The following is a 20,404-nucleotide window of genomic DNA, read 5'->3' on the forward strand; positions in this document are numbered from 1 at the left end:
CTACTTCCTCCATCCTCAGCTCCTGGAAGCTACTGTTCTATGGTCTTTATAGTTTAATCCATTCTTTTTTGAATACTACTTCTTTAATAAAACACTTTTTTGAACTCCAGCATACCTGCAGAAAAATACACAACTATACACATTCATAAAGTGAATACTTCCGTGTAACCCCCAGTCTGATCAAGAAATAGAACATGAGCAGTATCCCATCGTGCCTTTTCCCTACTGTCCTCTCCCATTCCCCAGCAGAAACCACTGTCCCTCATTCTGGCACCATATATTAGTTTGACCTGTTTTTAAACTTGATGTAAATGATCTTGATGTAAATGATCATTCATCGGTATTTGAATGTTTGACTTTTTTAATTTAACTGAACATTATGTTGGTGAGACTAGTTTGTTTTTGCTAGTAGCTGTAGCTCATCCATTTTCATTGTTATGTAGTGTTCCATTGCATGCAAACTACAATTTATCCATCCTAATGTGAAAGACGAATTGAGCCTTTTCAACATTCCATTGTTAGTATCACAATGAGTACAGCCGTCAGCATTTCTATTTGTATCTTTTATTGGGCTCATGTATGTAAATATTTTCTGCTGGGTGTTTAGCTAGGAGTATAGTTGCTGAGTCATAGGAAGTATAATTGCTCTGCTTTACTAGATACTGCCCAATAGTTTTTCCAAATAGTTGAATTTACAGTTCCAACAGCATTATAGATGAAAATGCTAGCAGCTCTGTATCCTTGCCAACAGCTGGCATTGTTATGTTTTTATTAGTAGCCATTCTGGTGGGAATGTAATGTAATCTAACTGTGGTTTTTATATCCCCTGTTAACTAATGATATTGAATACCTTTTATACGTTTATTGGAGATTTGGGTATAGTTTTTCACGAAGTGCCTATTCAGACCTTTGTCCGTTTATCTCTGTTTTGTTTGTTCGCCACTCCCCTCTATTTTATAGGAATTATTTGTGTATTCTTGATAGAGGTCCTTTGCTGGTCATGGTAATTTAAATATCTTCCATTCTGTAACCAGTCCTTTTGCTCTTTTAATGGTGCCTTTTGAAGAGCAGACATTGTTAATTTTATATAGGATTTATCAAATGTTTTTGTTTTAGTGTTTTTTGGGTCCTGTTTAAAATTACCTTCCCAGCATTGTCATGAAGATACTCTTATAGAAATTTTATGTACTGTTCTTCAGTGTACTCTTCTAGAAATTTTATAATTTTCTCTTTTACCTTTGGATCTTCAATCCAACTGGAATTTATTTTTTTTAAGGTAAGAGGTGTGGAGGTCAAGACTTTTTTTTTTTAAATCATATTCATTTGTATTATCGCCACTTATGGAATATCTCATCCTTTACCCACTGCTCTGCCTGGTCACCTTTATCATGAATCAATTGTCTTTACATGTAGATCTGTTCTGGAACTTCATTCTAGAGTTCCTTTGGTCTGTTTATCTTTCCACCAAATCACAGAGTTAATTACTGTAGCTTTATAAGGCTTGATATTGGCAGTTTAAGGATTTCTACTCTGTTTTTTCCTTGAAAATTGTCCTGACTCTTCTTGGTCCTTTGACTTTCTAAATTTGTCAACTGTCACTAAGAAATCCTGATAGAATTTGAATTGTGATTGTATTGATTCTGTAGATCATTTTAGGGGAAATCGACATTGTAATAATACCAAGTTTTCCATCTTTGAATGAAGTATCTCTCTGTTATTTCAATCTTCTTGACAGTTTTCTGTATACACAAGCCTTGCATATCATTTACTGTTTTTATTCTTACATATGTCTGCCCTTGATACTACTAAAATGATTTTCATTTTTAATTGTTATTACCATTTAGAAATATAATTGATTTTAATATATTTACCTTTCACACATCAACATTGCAAAATTCATTTATTCTAATAATTTTTCTGTAGAATTTTTTTCCTTTCCTGTCTTCATCTGTTTCTAATGAGCCATTCAACTCATCAGTGGAATTTCTAATTTTAGTTAATTTGTTTTTTGTTTCTGGAGTTGCAATCTGATTCTTTCTAATAGATTCCATTATTAAAATGAAATTCCTTATATTTTCCTTTATATTTTTGAACACGTTTACTGTTATCTTAAAGCCCATGCTGAATTCTTCAATATCTGGATCTCATGTCGGCTTATGTGTACTGCTGTTTTCTTTTTCTTGATTTTGATCATTTGTCTTCTCTTTCCATATACCTGATCATTTTTATTAAATGATGACCATTGTTTACTTTTTAAAAAGCCAATTGGGTGGACCTAGAGATTATCATATATATCATATCATAAGTGAAGTAAAAGTCAGAGAAAAATATCATACGATGTCACTTATATGTGGAATCTTTAAAAAAATGATACAAATGAACTTGTTTATAAACCAGAAATAGAGTCACAGACAAATAAAATAAATTATGGTTACCAAAGTGGATAGGGGATAGAAAGGGATAAATTAGGAGTTTGGAATTAACATATACACACTACTGTATGTAAAATGGATTAACAACAAGGACCTACTGTATAGCATAGGTGATATCTTGTATTGACCTATAATGGAAAAGAATCTGAAATATGTATATATAAAGATATAACACTGAATCACTTTGCTGTACACCTGAAACTAATACAGCATTGTAAATCAACCATATATACATACATACATACATACATTTTAAAAACCCTAAAACTATACGTTCTAGACTATCATGCAACTTCCTCTGGGAGGATTTAATTTTGCTTCTGCTAGACTCTTAAGGGCTGATCACTTGAATTGATCTAAGGCTGATTTTTGAAACTGTTTTCAGTCTTTCTGAGGATTGGGTTGTTTCTGGCTCACCCTTACTTTTTTTGTGTATGTGTATATATTTTTTTATTGAAGTATAGTCAGTTTATAATGTTGTGTCAGCTTCTGGTGTACAGCACAATGCTTCAGTCACACATGAACATACATATATTCGTTTTCATGTTCTTTTTCACCATAAGTTACAAGATACTGAATATACTTCCCTGTGCTATACAGTATAAGCTTGTTTCACCCTTACTTTTTGATGGCAACCAGTGGTGAACTGCTGTTTCACAACTGACAATCAGTGGAACGGGTTCTGACGTGGAACATTTGCCAATTTCCATTGTGTAAATAGTTCCACTCTTACCAGTTTCAGACCACCAGTGTGACATCACTGAGCATGAAACTGGGAAGAGAAAATGCACGTAATCAACTCCTGATCCAACACACCAGCTGGTGGAGCTCTTCAGGGTCTCAACAGAAATTCTGTGGTGGTTACCAGGGCCTTTTTTTACGGCAGGTCTTCAACTCTAATTTTTGTCTCCACAGACCCGTGAGAACTCCTAAGACACTGCATAGTTTCTCAGCCTCTTAGCTTTAACTTGGCTGCTCAGCCTCCCAGCTGCTGCTTCCAACTTGATAAATACCCAGAAGGGAAAAGTAGATTCAAATATTGAGCTTCTCTCTGGGATCTCAGGGTTCCTCAGGTTCTCACTGCCTTGGTAGCTTTTTGATGTTCAAATAGTACATATTATAAATTTTATTCACCTTTTCTAATTGTTCTTGGCAAGATCACTGGTTTGATACAAGCTGGTTTGCCTTAGCCAGAAGCAGAATTTTTTACATAAAATCAGCTTTCAGATGCTTTTTTTTTTTTTTTTTGCTCTTGGCTTTTATCTTCTAAACATAGCTCCTTAGCATCTTCTTTACATTTTTAGACTTCAGTCATCCAGTCTTGGCATAGCAGAACCTTTTTTTTTTTAAGACTGTATATTTTAGAGCAGTTTTAGGTTCTTAACAAAAATTGAGTAGAAAGTACATAGAGTTCCCATATACTGTGCCACACATACGGACAGCCTCTCCTGATAATAACATCCCTCAGCACAGTGGTACATCGATTTCATCAGTGAACCTACATTGACATCATTATCACCCTAAGTCAGTACTTCACATTTCACTCTTGGTGTTGTACATTCTATGGGTTTGGAAAAATGTGTAGTGACATGTATGTACCATTATAGTATCATACAGAATAGTTCCACTTCTGTGAAAATCCTCTGTGCACCACCTGTTCATCCCTCTCTCCCCACCTCCCCCCACCCCCAACACCTGGCAGCCACTGATTATTTTTACTGTCTTCATAGTTTTGCCTTTTCCAGAATGTCATATAGGTGGAATCACCAGAGTTGTAGCCTTCTCAGATTGGCTTATTTCACTTGGTAATATGCATTTAAAATTTCTCTGGGTCTTTCTATGGCTTGATAGCTCATTTTGCATTCATTTTAAAACAACAGAAAGTTACTGTCTTACAGTTTTGGAGACTAAAGTCCAAAGGGAGACCCCTGCTCCCTCTGGACCGTGTAAGAGAATCCTTCCTTGCCTCTTCCTAGCTTTGGTTGGTTTGCGGGTAGTCTTTTTTCGTTTGCTTGTAACTGTTTAACTCCATTCTCTTCCTTCATTGTCACATGGTGTCCCTTTGTGTCTCTGCCTTTTATGTCTGTCTTCTTGTAAGGACCTCCGTCATAGGAGATTAGGGGCCCACCCTACTCCTCATCTTAACTAGTTAGATCTGCAATGACCTCTTTCCAAATAAGGTCACATTCTCAGGTGCTAGGGGTTAGGACATCAGCATATCTTTTGTGGGGGAGATACAACTGAATCACAGCACTTGCCTACTTTCCTGTAATTATGCTGTAGGTAAAAACAGTAGCCTGGAAGAGTTTCATCTTTATAAAATGCAGAAACTTAAATGAAGAGAATTAAGTATTAATGATGAAAATTTAGAGACCTGCCATCAAATAGAGGATACGTAATGTACATTGAGTCTTCTTGGTTTTCCTAAATTTTTCAAAAATTAACAGTTATCCACCCTAAGGTAGGTACTTCATGATAAGGTACATTATGAAACTGCCTGGCTTTTAGACTTCACAGAAAACATTGCTACAAAGTAGTAATTCCTTATCTAATTTGTTTCCCATTTCCTTGCCAAAAAAAAAATCAGCAATAAAAGTAGCCTCTAACCCATTATTGGAAGAACACACCAACAGTTCATTTCAAACAGCAGCTCTTCATTGTGGCTGTAGAAGGCCTCTTAGTGAAAATATATTGTCTACTTATGTACGTTTTATTTCCACTGAAGTCAAGCCCTCCAAATGTCTTCCCCTATAAATGACACAAAATAAATCATTCCAGTACACTTTTCCCTTTCTTCATAACTATTTTTACATTAATGCTAGTATTAATATAAGTAAATTCCAGTGCTTTTAATGTCTTATAGTAAAGTCTGATAAATGAACTAAATTATGTGTATTTTTAATCATTTAAATCATCAAATGGAAAAAGCACCATTCAGTTGAATTTTGCACTTTTATAGGTGGGAAGGGTGGATTTTTTTGTCAGTCCTTGATTGCCCACTGAAAAAAAAGAGTGAAAGAGTATAATCCTCTTTTTTATTAAATGATGACCATTGTTTATTAAATAAAAAAACAAAACTGGATGGACCTAAAGATTATCATACAAAGAGAAGTAAGTCAGAGAAAGACAACTATCGTATGATATCGCTTATATGTGGAATCTAAAAAAAACAAAAGAATTGATACAAACGAACTTATTTACAAACCAGAAATAGACTCTCAGACATACAAAACAAACTGGTTACCAAAGTGGGTAGGGGATGGAAAGGAATAAATTAGGAGTTTGGGATTAACATATACACACTACTACATATAAAATAGATAAATATAAATTAGGCAATATATTTACATGAACAGGATGAACTAAAATTTTTTTTCTTGGCTTTTGCAAGATTATAAATGTATGAGATTCAGTGGTAGAATCACCTGAGCTACACGAGAGAGACCTTAGACTTTTAGATGAAAGTTCAGTTGTGTATGTCTGTATTTTCTATTCCATTGAGTCTGCCTTCATTAGTCTTCATTAATATTAAGTAATTCTGTTGGTATTTTTTAATTGTGGCTGAGATTCTAAGTCTGCCTAGGAAAGGTAACTTAAGTTTAAAAAGTCACTGATTCTTAGGAGATTGTGCAAGACAGGTTTGGAAGCTAATGGATTTAAGAAATCTCTGGAACTTACTTGTGAAACCTTCATTAAATATTCTTCTTTTGGACTTAATAATTCTGAGTCTTAGACTTAGCTACAGGTCAGCAAGGTTATTCTGTTTTCAGTGGAGAATATTAATTTACTCTACTGGCTTTTGATTGAGCCTGGCTCACAGTAAAGCCAAGGCATGTGCCAAGGACCCTGGAAGGTGCCTGAAGTTTAGGGCTTTACAGCTTGTTCCTGCCTTTTGCTCCTGCTGGTACCATTGATGCCGTTTCCTAATGGTCATAAGATTGCTCCCTAGATAAGGCCAGGACCTCTTCTGCTCCACAGGAGAAAATCCAGTCCACCCCCACCCCCCACCCTTATCTACTCACATTCCGTCCTCGACGTTGTTTTATATGTTCCCAAACTGTTTCCCTGTGGAATTGCTTTTCCCTGTAGCCTCTTTAACTTTCTTTGTGTTTTTGTTGTTCTGAGTATCATAAGATAAGCTTAACAGCAACCGAGTGTGTGTGTCAGTGTGTGGGTTTGAACCTGTACAAAACTATCTGAATTTGGAAAAATTTGAAGAAGCTGGTTGGATCACTTTTTTTTTTTTTTTAATCCTTTCTAAGGTGATCACTCCCCTTTATCCCACTCTCACACTTAAAGACTAAAGGAAAAGGGGGCGATGTTTGGAGCTTTGAAGAACGTGGAAGTAACAAGAATGAGGGTTAAGCCTCCGCTGTGTAGGGAAGAGTTGGCGTATGTCCATCTCATGTTGGCTTTGCCAGTAGGGTCAGGCCCTTTGGTTGTCTTCCATCTTGAACCTGAAATGGTAGAGAATTTAACAAATGTGACTAATGTGTGGAGTAAATCGAAGCAGAGTGTCTTGCCAAGATACCCTGAAAGACAGTAAGTACTGTTTTTAAGAGAGAAGTGCTCTCGGGGGCATAAAAAGTGAGAGCCTGGATGTGGACTGACGCAGCAGCTCACTACCCAGGAACCTCTTCAGGAGACCCAGTGAAACCCCACAGTAAGGAGCTGGCACCAGTGACACCACCATTCATTTTTACTGCCACGGTGGGGTTTTCTTAGGTGGGGGAGAGCTTACTCCTGATTCCTCTCAGCTTGAATCATTCTTTAGAAGATCCCAGCCTTCCCTCAGGGTACCCCTAATTTTCTGGCCTCTGAATCTGACCTCTTACCTGCCTGCCGCAGAGCAGTGGCTAACTTTTTATTAAGTCCTGATGGGACATTGATGAACTGAATTCCATTGTCCTGTAAATCAGCTTCATGTTGTCAAACCACAGGACCAGACATGCACTAGACACGCAGGACTGTAACCCAGGATGGAGCCATGTTTTGATCAGGATGGCAAAGATAAGGAAAGCACAGATTTTTGTTGATACCTAAACTCTTTCATATGACTCTTCTGTTAATTACAAGCCACTGTAAGAAAAATCAGGTTTTACTTTGGAACCATGGTTTGTCTTGGGAACCTTCATATTTCAAGTTTTCTAAAATAATCTAACTGTAGGACTGTGAAGAGTCAGAGGTGATTTGAGAGCCTTGAGTCTTAATTTGTACTTCATCGTGACCTTACAGAAAATCTCTTTTTTAAACCTGTAGAAAAAATGTAATAACTTGTTTCTAACATTTTTTAATTTCTCGCTTTCATTTTGACATTATTTTTATCCTGCTTCTTTTATGAATGTATAATTACCGAAACAGTAGGAAGATGTGTGGTTGTAAGTTTTTCTCTCAGATGCTGAATGGTGGTGGGTATTAGGGTTGAGAAGGGCTGAGTGAATTTATATTAAATACAAAGAATGCAAACTGTATCCTTTGGAAAGTCATCTTTATTATATTTTAGTCTAACTATTTTTTCAGTTATGATTACACACCTTGTTTTATTGAGAAGATCTACATAATTCTTTTATGCCTTTTATATGAAGTTGATTTATTACAATTGTAATATTCAATTTGAACTCACTTTTTATTACCTGAATCACAATTTTCGAACTGAGTAGACTCTTTGGAGTAACTTCTACAGGTAGAGAACCTTATAATGATCTGTCTTATCTTTTAATCTTATTTCTTTCTGTGATAACTATGATTCATTAATAACTCCATATTTATAACCCTCCAGGGGATTTACAAGTGTAATTCTAAGTGTTAGAGCTAATGTTAAATGTGTATTGTGGTCAACAGAATATATTTGGCAATTTAACATGGCACTCTTCAAACTCCTGCCTCTTAGAATCGTGTTTATTTCATAATTAAGGAGTAACAAACTAAATGTGAGCAGATAAGCATTCAAATGGACAAAAATCTTTCTGCTAATCATATGTTCTCTGAGATCTTATAACCTATGGTAAACGTTCTGATCCTTTATTTTTGCTGCCCATAACAAAGTGCCTTCATAGAAGTGGTATGTAAGATTAGAAGTCATATGGCAGGGAAAAGAAACTCCCATTGTTTGAATGTTAATTTGTGCCAGATCTGTAGTCTGTGCTTTTCGTGTACTTTGTCTCATGTTATTCTTCCAACAATACTTTTAGGTATCTGGTCTTATTTCTTACTTTACAGAGGAAGTTAGCTGAGGCTCAGAGAAGTTAAGTAAACTTACCCAAGGTTACATAACTAGTAAGTAAAACGCCTGAGACTTAGAGTTCACTCTTTCTCACTCTTTGCCCCATGCTCATATAAACAGTAAAATAAATGTTTATCCTGGAAATTCAAAGCAAGTTTGTAACACTTTGACCAAAAAGTATTGGTTTCCAAAGTTGTTCTTCTATCATAACATTGATTTTTTTTATAGGCCCTATAAATTTTTAAAATATTTTAAATTTTAATTTATTTTTTTAATTATAGTTGATTTACAATGTTGTGTTAGTTTCTGGTGTACAGCATAGTTATTCAGTTATACATATATATATTCAAGATCCTGCATTTAGTTGTCATGTCTCTCTTTAGTCGTCTTTAATTGAGACCATTCCTCAGCTTTTCTTTCTTTCTTTCTTTCTTTTCATTTCTTTTTCTTTTCTTTTTCTTTTCTTTTCTTTTCTTTTCTTTTCTTTTCTTTTCTTTTCTTTTCTTTTCTTTCTTTCTTTCTTTCTTTCTTTCTTTCTGTCTTTCTTTCTGTCTTTCTTTCTGTCTTTCTTTCTGTCTTTCTGTCTTTCTGTCTTTTTTTGTGTCTTTTTTTTTTTAAATTGAAGTACAGTCAGTTACAATGTGTCCATTTCTGGTATCCAGCAGAATGTCCCAGTCATGCATATACATACATATAGTCATTTCATATTTTCTTCATTAAAGATTATTGCAAGATATTGAACACAGTTCCCTGTGCTATCCAGAAGAAACTTTTTAAAATCTGTTTTTATATATAGTGGCTAACGTTCGTAAATCTCAAACTCCCAAATTTATCCCTTCCTACCCCCTTTCCACAGTAACCATAAGATTGTTTACTTAGTCTGGGAGTCTGTTTCTGTTTTATAGATGAGTTCATAGTGTCCTTTTCTTTTTCTTTTTTTTAGATTTCACATATGAATGATATATGGTATTTTTCCTTCTCTTTCTGGCTTACTTCACTTAGAATGTTGATCTCTAGGTCCATCCATGTTGCTACAAATGGCATTATTTTATTATTTTTTATGGCTGAGTAGTATTCCATTGTATAAAGACACTATAACTTCTTCATCCAGTCCTTTGTCGATGGATGTTTAGGTTGTTTCCATGTCTTGGCTGTCTCCCGTATTTTTAAAATGTGGGATTACAAGGTTTTTGCCAAGCCTGCCTTGTGATCACAAGAACCACCTGTATGATCTTTGCTTCCTGCTCACACAGCACATATTTTTGAATTCACTCTGTGCCGAACCCAACAGTGCTGAGCAGCATGGACAGGACTCTCCCCTCACGGAGCTTACACTCTAGCACAGGGGAGAACACAACAAACAAAACCAGCAAAATACAGCAAGTATGTAGTAAATTAAAATAGTTGAATATAATCAGTAATGGCAGGGGGAATCCTTTGTGATCTAAAGGCCTTTCTGTGGTGGTGATACCTGAACTCAGATCAGAACAGGCAGCCAGCCTTGTGAAGATCTCTAGGGAAGAAGACTCTAGGCAGAGGAACTGTCTCACACAACAGCCTTGGAAAGGGATGATCATAGAGAAACAAAGAGGAGGGCTTTGCGGCTGAAGTATGGTGGGTGATGGGGAAACTTGCAGGAAATGAAGTGGGCAAGATGGACGGGGGTCAGTCATGTCAGACTTTATACGCCAGGGGAAGGGACATGAAGCAAGAGAAGCTGTAAATGTCATACGAATTCTGTAAAGTAAGAGTTGAGGACACTGGAATTTTTTTGCTTTTGAAATTGAGAGAATGTGTTGTCAACTGAAAAAAAGCACAATGTCAGAGTTGTGAGTTAACTTTTATTTGGGGCAAAATAAGGATTATAGCCCAGGAGACAGCATTTCAGACAGCTGTGGGGAACTGCTCTGAAAAGGCCGTGGAGAGCATTAGTATTACACATTATTTTAGTGAAGGGGGGACCTGCAGTCAAGCACACATTTTGGCAGAGGCTTCCTGCTAGTCAGGAGGAGCAGGTGTCACTGTTAATGACCTTAGTGCTTTTCTAGATATGAAGAGATGCAAGAATTTGGGCTTGTACAATTTTCTTCTGAAAATATCTATCTGAAGGCCTGTTATGCCAGTTTTTCCCAGAGCACAGAGCAGCTCATTCCTGATCTCCACCCTGAACTCCTTTCAGGGTGTGTTGAAGGTCCATGGCTGTAGCAGCTCATGATTTAATCCTTGCAGAGGGAGATGGCAAATGCCAATTTTTAGTTGGCAGTGTAGGTGCCACCAGTCAAAACTGAAGTTTATGTGAACTTAAGTAACGGTTAGAAGGCAACAGCCAGTGTTGTTTTCTGGTGTCGCTCTGTGACATACTGGTGTGAAATTCATCGTCATTCTTTGACTTCATGGAGGGATACATCTAGTCATTTATGAAGAAAGTTTATGAGGGTCACGTATGTTAGTAACTATAGCTAGACAGACATTTGTTACACTTTAACTTGTGATAAGACAATGAATACAAGTGATATTATTGAACTGTGACAGTTATGTTAATTGAAACTAATTAAGGAGCTTGCATGTTCATAATAGGAGCCAACATTTATTAAGTGATGACTCTATGCAGACACTGTATTGAACATTTTATTGACATTTCATCTCATGTTTATGGACTTTGACATTGATGAAAGTTGCTTTAAGCATAACTCCTTTAAAGTCATCATAGGTAGTTTATTGAGCTTTTTCTAAGATTTTCTTGTCATTTTGCATTGTAAACATGCATGTATGTTTAAACCTACAGGATTTTTTTTTTAACACCTTAGGATCATCTCCCAGTGAAAAAGCACAAAGCGCACAATATTCACTATAAGTGGATGGCCAGGGTCTTCTCACTTCTTAGCTCTTCCTCTTTGAAGACAGAAGGAAAGAGAGGCAAGAGATGAGAGGCTGGTTAGGATGCGAGAACCCTATCCCGGGGCTGAGTAGGAGGCCTGCTGGAAGCCCTGAGAACGTGCCTCAGGTGATGGGCACAGGCTCCGGGAAGGCAGAGCTTGGCTGATGGGGTCGCAGCCCTTCGGCCTCCGAGGAGGTCTCGGGTGGACTTAGTTGAAGTATCACGTTCTGTCTGTATTCTCATTACTTACAATGGTCAGACCTGCCATTTGGTCCAGAAGCCTACACTCTGTGGGCATTTTTTCCCCTCCTATGTGAACGTGGGTTAATTTCTCTGAATGCTATTGTGACATGAATTATATATAGCTGGATGGTCTGAAGTGTTGGAAGGGGAGGGCGCAGGGCAAACCTCAGCTACGTTGTGTTCCTCCTGTCTTGCCCTTTTTCTCACTGCCTAGGCCTCTGCCACCCACCTGCCCTCCCACCCTCACCTGCACCCTTCTTGCCATTGGCTGAAAGCACTGCTTGGCTTAGAGCCAACCCTAGAAATTTTCATCCATTGGCTGTCTGCGCAATAACCTCGCTCCACAACATAAAAAAAGAATCGACTGATTTCTGAAGTGACATGAAGACAAGAGACTGGAGAAGATTGAGCTGTATATTAAATTGTCTTCTGCTTGTCAAATAAAGACTCCTTTGTCATAAAGGCCAAAGATAAAGAAAATGTGTATGTTTAATACATGGAACAAAAATAAGTCTATTTTTGACGTAGCACTTGAGGAGAAAATAGGTCAAAAAGCCCAGCCACCCCTGAAATGAATTTCAGACTCTTAGTATTGATGGGATGGGGCAGAGAGATATCAGCGATGAGCGCATTGCTGATAGAAATGATGTTTTACAGTAGGTGCTAAATTAGATGTAGACAGTAGGGGAGTTATCAGACCTACATTGTCACATCTGACCTTCCCGGTCCCAGTGGAGAAATCGTAATGAAAACGAGTTGTGGGCTTATCTGGAGATGCAGCAGTAACTGGCAGAAAACAGTTTTGCAGCTTCTCTTCAAGTGCGGTGATACCAGGGGTTAATTCAGGGTCATGAAGGAGATGCATTGGTTTTGATCAGTTTTTTAGAACGGTAGAGCAGCTTATCTGTGGGTCAGAGAAATTTAGTTTCCTCCATTCTTTTTTCATCCTTTTTTCCCTCTGGATGCAGTGTGGATTAGCCTCTGGAAGGCAGTCTGAGGCTCAGAGCGTTAACAGAGTTTGCGCCGAACCAGACTTTACAACGTGTTTCCCGATGTTGAGCCCCTGAGCTCATTGAATGTTAGATTCAGTAAAAGCATGTTACCATCTCTCTTTAAATAAAAGGAAGAAACATATTTAATGACAATACAGAAGGACACAGGACTCCAGGGTACTAATTAGAAAAAACCCACCTGCATTTATTTCATCCTGTTGCAAAATATTTTTCTCTCATATTTAGACCTCTGATGTGACTTCCTATTTTTACTTTTTTTAATTGTATAATTTGTCCTTACTAAAATAATTTATAGGCATCAGACATTATTATTAAGCAATTAGAAAAAAAAATAAAACCACTTGTCCCGCCCACTCTCTAATTTCAAGTAGTTTATAGCACAGTGAAACTTTGAAGATAAAAATAAAAAGATAGATGGCAACAAATTTGTTGCCCTACACTGTTTGCTGGGTGGTGATGATGGGCCAGACTTCGAGAGTTTTCACACTGTAACCGGTAATTCTAAAATAGTGCTGTGAGAATGAGTGGTCGTCACGTGTTAAACGAATTTTTAAAATTTTAGAAATAACAGTGAAACCTCCTCCTGCATGGGTAATATTTATATATATGAATTGGTTTAGAAATTCTAAAAGTGTATGAAAGAAAATGTAACAGGAATTAGATCAAATCCAGTTTTCTTTTCCTTTGTCAAACTATTTAGCTTCAGAGTAACCAAAGGGAGGGGGGTTGGGGTGGAGGACCTCCGTGGGGATGTAACACTTCTTCTCGCGCTGTCAGGTGTTTTGGGTGCATTATAAAAGCTAGTATCAAATATATGGCTAGCAGATCAGATCTGACTACTTTCTGAACTGTTACTGGTTGTTTTCTTTGCCTATTTATTTTTTATTGAAGTATAGTCACAGTGTGCCAGTTTCTAGTGTACAGCACAATGTCCCAGTCATGCATAGACATACGTATGTTCATTTTCATATACTTTTTCATTAAAGGTTACTACAAGATATTGAATATAGTTCCCTGTGCTCTACAGAAGAAATCTGGTTTTTCATCTGTTTTTGTATATGGTGGTTTTACTTTCACGGATCATCTCTATAGTTCATTACTTATTTATTTTTAAGGTAAGGGTAATGCATGACATATAGCCGTTGATTATGTCCTTTCCTAATATTTTTCTACCTGGAAAAAGGTACTGGATGCTGTTGTTCCCCTATCCTAGGTATAACTTGTCAGAGAAAGGAGCAAGCTTTATGAGAGTGCAAGCATGCTAACAAAAACAATGAAAAAAAAATGGTGCATAAAATGTAAGTTGATTCAAGGGCAGAATCCCATGGAAATAGTTTCAAATTCCAGAATTTTTACAATTATCATCTTGAAGTACCATTTATAGTTGTAAAAATAATTCTATCCAACATGAAATAAATTTGCGTTTAAATTTAGAAATCAGTGTGCAAATCATAATCAGCTCATCCATTAGCATAGCAGCTTAGCAGGTAGTGTTAATCCTCAGAATTTTTGGAACGCATTCAGCATTTAAGTACTTACTGTGTTCCTGGTTGCTGGTTAAGTATGGTGATTATTTCTCCCTGCTAGTTTGTAAGCTCTGTTGAGTCCACTGGCCTGTGACTTGCTTTCTGTCTCACCAGTGCTTAATATGGTCCCTGCAGCATGATGGACACACAATAAATATGGCAAATGAATGAATAATTGATTATATTAATGGCTAAGTTTTAAAGCTGGGAGAATGTATTTTGGATATAGAGGTGAGAATGGAGACAGAAAAACTGGTGAGGAGGCTCTTAAGAGGGATTGGAATAGCAGCTGACTGTCTCCTAATGAAGGAATGACCAAGGAGTGCTGAGATGGCCTTAGTTCACAGATGGCACCCGGATTACTTAGGGGGCAAGTAATTAGATTAATATAAGATGAGAAGCCAGGAGTCTGTAGGGAAAATGAAGGACAGAGGGAAGCTGAGGTTACTGAAGTTGAGTGCTGTGTTCATGAGTCGAGAGCCTGCAGAGAAAAGGTGACCTGGGTGGGTAGTGTGAGGGTCTAGAAGGCTCAATGAAGATTAAACCAAAATGTTGTGGGATTAAGGGGATGGTGGCATTTATTGGACAGCTCCCATAGGCAAGGCACATTAATGAAGAGTTGTGGAGGGAAGGGATGCTACCCAGATGAGCGGACACGGCTTCTGCCCTCAAGGAGGTATTGACACGGAAAAGTGGTAAAGAGATCTGTGGGAGCGTGTAGGAGGATCCAGCAAGAAAGAGATAACCTTCGAACTAGGCTTTTCAGAATGAATTTAATACATGGAGATGGTAGGGGAGGTATTCCAGGCAAAGGAAATAGCATTAGCAAGATGTGGACTCAAGAAAATGTCAGGAACAAGACATTGTCTTTGGTGTTATTGGGGAAAGTGGGCCGAAGCCCTCATGCAAAACTTGAAATCTGATTCTCTGAGCAAACAGGGAGCCTTTGCAGGTTTTTGAAGAGGAGAGTGACATGTAATGACCATACACTAGAGAACTCACCCTGGCCTCAGGACAGACATGTGTTAAGCAGTGGTTCCAAACCCTGGGTTCAAGCTAGCATCATCGGCAAAGATTTTTAAAATTCCAAATCCCAGGCTGCACCCCAGATCAGTTAAATCAGAATCTCTGGCGTTGGCCCCCAGACATCAGTATTATTTAAATCCCCCAGTGATTCCAGCGTGCAGCCAGGATTGCACACCAGTGATTTAAAGCTGGGGTTGGCAAACTCTTTATGTCAAAGGCTAGATAGTAAATATTTTTGGCTTTATGGGCCTTAGGGTTGCTGTTACAGCCATGCCGGTCTGCCATTGCCACACACAAGCAGCCCTAGACAATACATGGACGAGTGAGTGTGGCTGTGTGCCGATAAAACTTTATGGGACTTTCAATTTCATGTAATTTTCACAGGCCACCAGTACTCTTGTTTGTTTGTTTCTCATTCTTGGGTTTGTGTTTGGGTTTTTGTTTCCCCCAGCCGTTTGAAAATGTAAAAACAAGCTGCAGACTGTGCAGAACTAGGCAGCCACTCATATTTGGCCCTTAGACCCTATTTTACCAGCTCTTGATTCAGAGGGTGAAAATTGGACCCAGGTAGTCCAAGAAAGAAAATACCACTGCAGTAATCCAGAGGAGAGGTGAAGGTGGTTCTCTTTGGTTGGTTGGAAGAGCAGAGTGAAGATGAGTGATATTGACTTGATATTCATAACAACCCGTGTTCCCCTGTGCTACGTCTGAGCACCCGGAGGTTGCCTTACCAAGGAGCTTGGAAAGAATCATTGTGTGTGTGTGTGTGTGTGTGTGTGTGTGTGTGTGTGTGTGTGTGTGTGTGTGTGTGTGTGTGTGTGTGTGTCGTGCTTCGTACTCTTTGATTTTGCTTTTTTGCTTTGCAGAGATTTGTTTTATGTTGAAAGGCTATTTGTTCTCTAACTGCTTGTAATGGCTTTTCGCTTTGGCAACACTGATCACCACATAATAGTTGTCTCCTTCCTTTCTTTTGTGCCAGCCCTGCCTTTGTTTTCAAAAGAATGACCTTTCCTTGCAAACAAATATTCTCTTTAGAAAGTAAGGTAAGCTTGATATAAGCGATATGGCAACTCATGTTTTATTTTATCAGATAACTGCTGGGTTAATGCAGAATTCCCTATTTGCATTTTCTTCCCACATCTGTTGCCTAGTTAAGGACCTGCCAGGGTAAAAGGTGCCCCTGCTCCTCTCCCACCCCCGCTGTGACAACATGAGGCTGATTGTGGCACCTTCCTTCCCTTGAGGTTATTTTAGAAACCATAGGGCTGAAAAATAGTCTCCCACTGACACCTGCTGTGCTTTAGAATCTGTGGTACATTTCCACGATGGCCTGGTTATTTTATTTGCGCCCCATTACAGTCAGGTGAACAAATTCACTTATCTCTTTTCTAACTTCCACTCTTAGAGGTCTGCTGCTTTAGTGTCCTCCAAGAAATGCTTATCCTGGGCCCCCCACTGTGGAGATTCAAGAAACTAAAGAACATGGGAACTCTCCTTGAATTTGCTGTAACAGGAGGGAGAGAAGGAAATTTACTACAGTCAGCACTCAGAGAAAGACAAATATCATATGATATCACTTATATGTGGAAACAACAACAACAAAAATATGTATATACACACACACATACACAAATGAACTTACTTATAAACCAGAAATAGACTCACAGACATAAAAAACAAACTATGGTTACCAAAGGGGAAAGGAGTCAGAGAAAGGGATAAATTAGGAGTTTGGGATTAACATATACATACTACTACATATAAAATAGGTAAGTAACAGGACCTACTATATAGCACAGGGAACTATATTCAATATCTTGTAAAAACCCAAAAATATTTATATATAAAACTGAATCACTTTGCCATATACCTGAAACTAACAACATTGTAAATCAATGATACATCAGTGAAAATAAATTTTTTAAAAAGACTATAGTCAGCAGTGTTTATGGTCATTTCCATTATCTTGCAGATCTTACTAGAAAGTAAGAGATGAAAAAACGGGTAAAGTCAGGGCAGCTTTATTTTTCTTTACTTTTCCTACCACCCTCACAGTAGAGTTGTTTCTCATAGAACACGGGAGTATTATATGTGCCTTATAAACGAAAAGCAGATGAGATTTTTGAAGAGTTTATTTCCTTGAGTATTTTGGGGGTATTTTTGATCACCAAACATATTTCACATCATTGATTTTTTTTTTTAATTTCTAAATTTTGAGGTCCCCATTCCATGGACATGTTTTTCCTCCTTCTCAGTGATTTTGAGTGATTATCATCATCTTAGGGACACCATCTAAAAATGTTGAGTATGAACGTGAGGTTGTGATTGAGTGCTGATAATGTCAAGTACTTTTAATTAAGCTTCTAATGTTTTATACGTAGATAACAAAATAAAGGTTCACGTTTATTCAATTAGCTTTCCATTTATTTTTCAAAAGCTCTCACCACGTAGGGAACTTAATATATAACAGCAGCCTGTCTCTGCCGCCAAAGCCTCAGGGTGCCCCAGAGGAATTCCTGCAGAGAATCCGTTTTTAAGTAAAGGAAGGGATCAAGAAATAAGGCAAAGCTACAGGCATAATATGGAGGTTAAGAATGAAGATGCCTTATAGACTTCAGAACCCAGAATGGCGACAGCTGGAAGATGGGGGTGGGGTGGGGGGCTGATCTAGAAGAATAGAGGTCAACAGCTGGAAAAGACCTTAGGGATCATCTTGGCTAGTGGTTTTCAACTTCAGCTGCTCATTGGAAAACTCAAGAGCATTTAAATAATACACTTGCATAGGTCCCACCGTGCCAATTAAATCAGCATCACTGGGGCCTAGGTCTGGAGCACTGGTACACTTAAAGGCTCCCCAGTGAGTCCTGGCATTTTAGAGCTGGTCGATATTAGCTAGTCCAGGGTTTCTCAACCTCAGCACTGTTGACATTCGGGGCTGGATGGTTCTTCAGTTGGGGAGAGGGCTGTCCTGTGCACTGTAGGCCTCTACTCAGTAGATGCCAATAGCAACCCTCCCCAAGTGTGACAACCAAAAATGTCCTCACACATTGCCATTGTGTGTCCAGTGAGGGGCAAAATGGCCCTCGGTGAGGACCACTGATCTAGTCTCATCTCCCCATTTTACAAATGAGTAAACAGGCCCACAGGGGGAAGAAGTTTGCCCAAAGACTGTGCTGAGTTAAGCTAAGAATCTAGAGTGGCCCCCAAAAGTCTGTTCATTCAGTTTAAAAGGCGATTTTTATAGACAAAGACTTATAGTTTGTATAAACCTAATTTTAATGAAATGTAAAAAAAAAAAAAGAAAGAAAGAAAAAGTCATGCAATATTGGCAATACATCACAGGTAAAGAAAACCACCTTTATATGCGAGTGGGCATTAGGCCAATCTGCCCCGAAAGTTTTTGCATTGGTGAGTGCACCACAGACTACCAGCAGGAGCACAAAAGTGTGGTGAGCCAAAATATGTGAGTTTTAATTTTATTGGTATAAAACTCAGAATAGAAGTCTAGTTTACAGTACAGATCAAGGAATATACAGCCTTGAAAAAGCAGAAGGTTCTGTCACAGGCTACAGTATGATGAACCTATGGACATTATGCTGAGTGAAAGAAGCCAATCACAGAAGAACAAACACTGTATGATCCCACTTATATGAGGTGTCTAAACTCATAGAAGCAGAGAGTAGAATGGTGGTTGCCCAGGACAGGGGGAGAGGGGAGGAGCAGGAAGTTGCTGTGTAGTTAGTGTAGAGTTTCAGCCATGTGAGATGAAAAAGTTCTGGAAAGCTGTACAACAGTAGTTAACAATACTGTGTTGTGCACTTAAATGTTTGGTAATAGGGTAGATCTTATGTTATGTATTTCCCACAATTAAAAAATAAGTAAGTGAATAAAGTCTCCCCCGTGATTCTAACCTGCAACCACGGTTGAAAACTACGGTTTAATCCAGCCCACTCATTTTACAGCGGTCAGAGAGCTATTCTTCGCTTGGATTTTAACCTGAATTTTCTTGTGTCCTTAATACTCCCTGTGCAATCACATCCTTCTCCTGCTTTAAACCACACCCATTGCCTCATGACTCCCAAATCTGCGTCCCACATGTCTCTTCTTAGCACCATACCCTTGTATCTGACTTCCTTCTCGTTAACTCTCCCAGTGTCTCCCAGCCAGCCACATCAAACACTGAATTTGAAACCCAGTTTCCCTCCCTTCCCCCCATCCCCAAACCTGCTTGTCAGTCTAGATTCCTTACCTCAGTGCAGGACACCTCCCCCACCTCAGCCCTCTTGGCATCTTCCTCTGGTCTCCTGTCTGCCCAGATGCACCCATCCCACCTCTCCGCTGTCTCTCACATCATCTCACCTCCTCTCCTTGCACCTCGCTTCATCTGAGATGCTGTTATTTTTTCCAAACCACCTCAGCATCCTCTCGCAGTCTTCAACCTCTGACCTTCCTGTGCGCTCCATACTTAACACCATTAGGAAGCTCTTTCTGAAACACAAATGTGATCATTTGTCACATTTCTTGCATCATGTGCTCTAATCATTTAGCTGTTTTCTTTGATTCATCAAAGCTGCCTCCTTTTCTGTCTGCCTTGGTGTCTATATGCGACCTACTTTCTTACAGCTTATAAATGGCAGGATCTATCTATAGACTCAGTTCTTTTCTTTCTGCTTTTATCAAAAACCGACCTCCCCAGTACACTACACTACTTTCCCTCTTCAGCCAAACGCGATCCCATTTCAGACTGAGCTTAATGGGCCCCACGTTGCCCACACCCTGACTACGGGCAGCTGCCCCTGCAGGAAGCACAACAGAAGATCCCAAGAGAAACATCAGACCTGCCTTAGCATCAGAACACATCCTCAGTTGTTAAGGCCTTCACTTACTCTTGAGGTTTCCTTGCTGCTTCGTTTCTCATCCGTGACTTCAGTGTCTCTTAATGCTTTTTGCTAAGTCCTTGTTTTCATTTTGATCCTCTTGGTTCCTAGTTCTTCACCATTAACCCTTTTGACTCTCAGGCATTTATTATCTTGCAACTCTTGGCTGTTTCCCCCCTTTTGCCT

General features: G+C 38.5%; 1 protein-coding gene across 7 annotated transcripts in view; it reads left to right on the top strand.

Moving 5' to 3' along the window:
* The window catches only part of CDKAL1 (CDK5 regulatory subunit associated protein 1 like 1), a 721,376-nt gene that overhangs the window by 404,409 nt on the left and 296,563 nt on the right, over window positions 1-20,404 (top strand). The window lies entirely within an intron of this gene.

Source organism: Camelus ferus, chromosome 20 (genome assembly GCF_009834535.1).
Source record: "Camelus ferus isolate YT-003-E chromosome 20, BCGSAC_Cfer_1.0, whole genome shotgun sequence".
NCBI lineage: Eukaryota > Metazoa > Chordata > Mammalia > Artiodactyla > Camelidae > Camelus > Camelus ferus.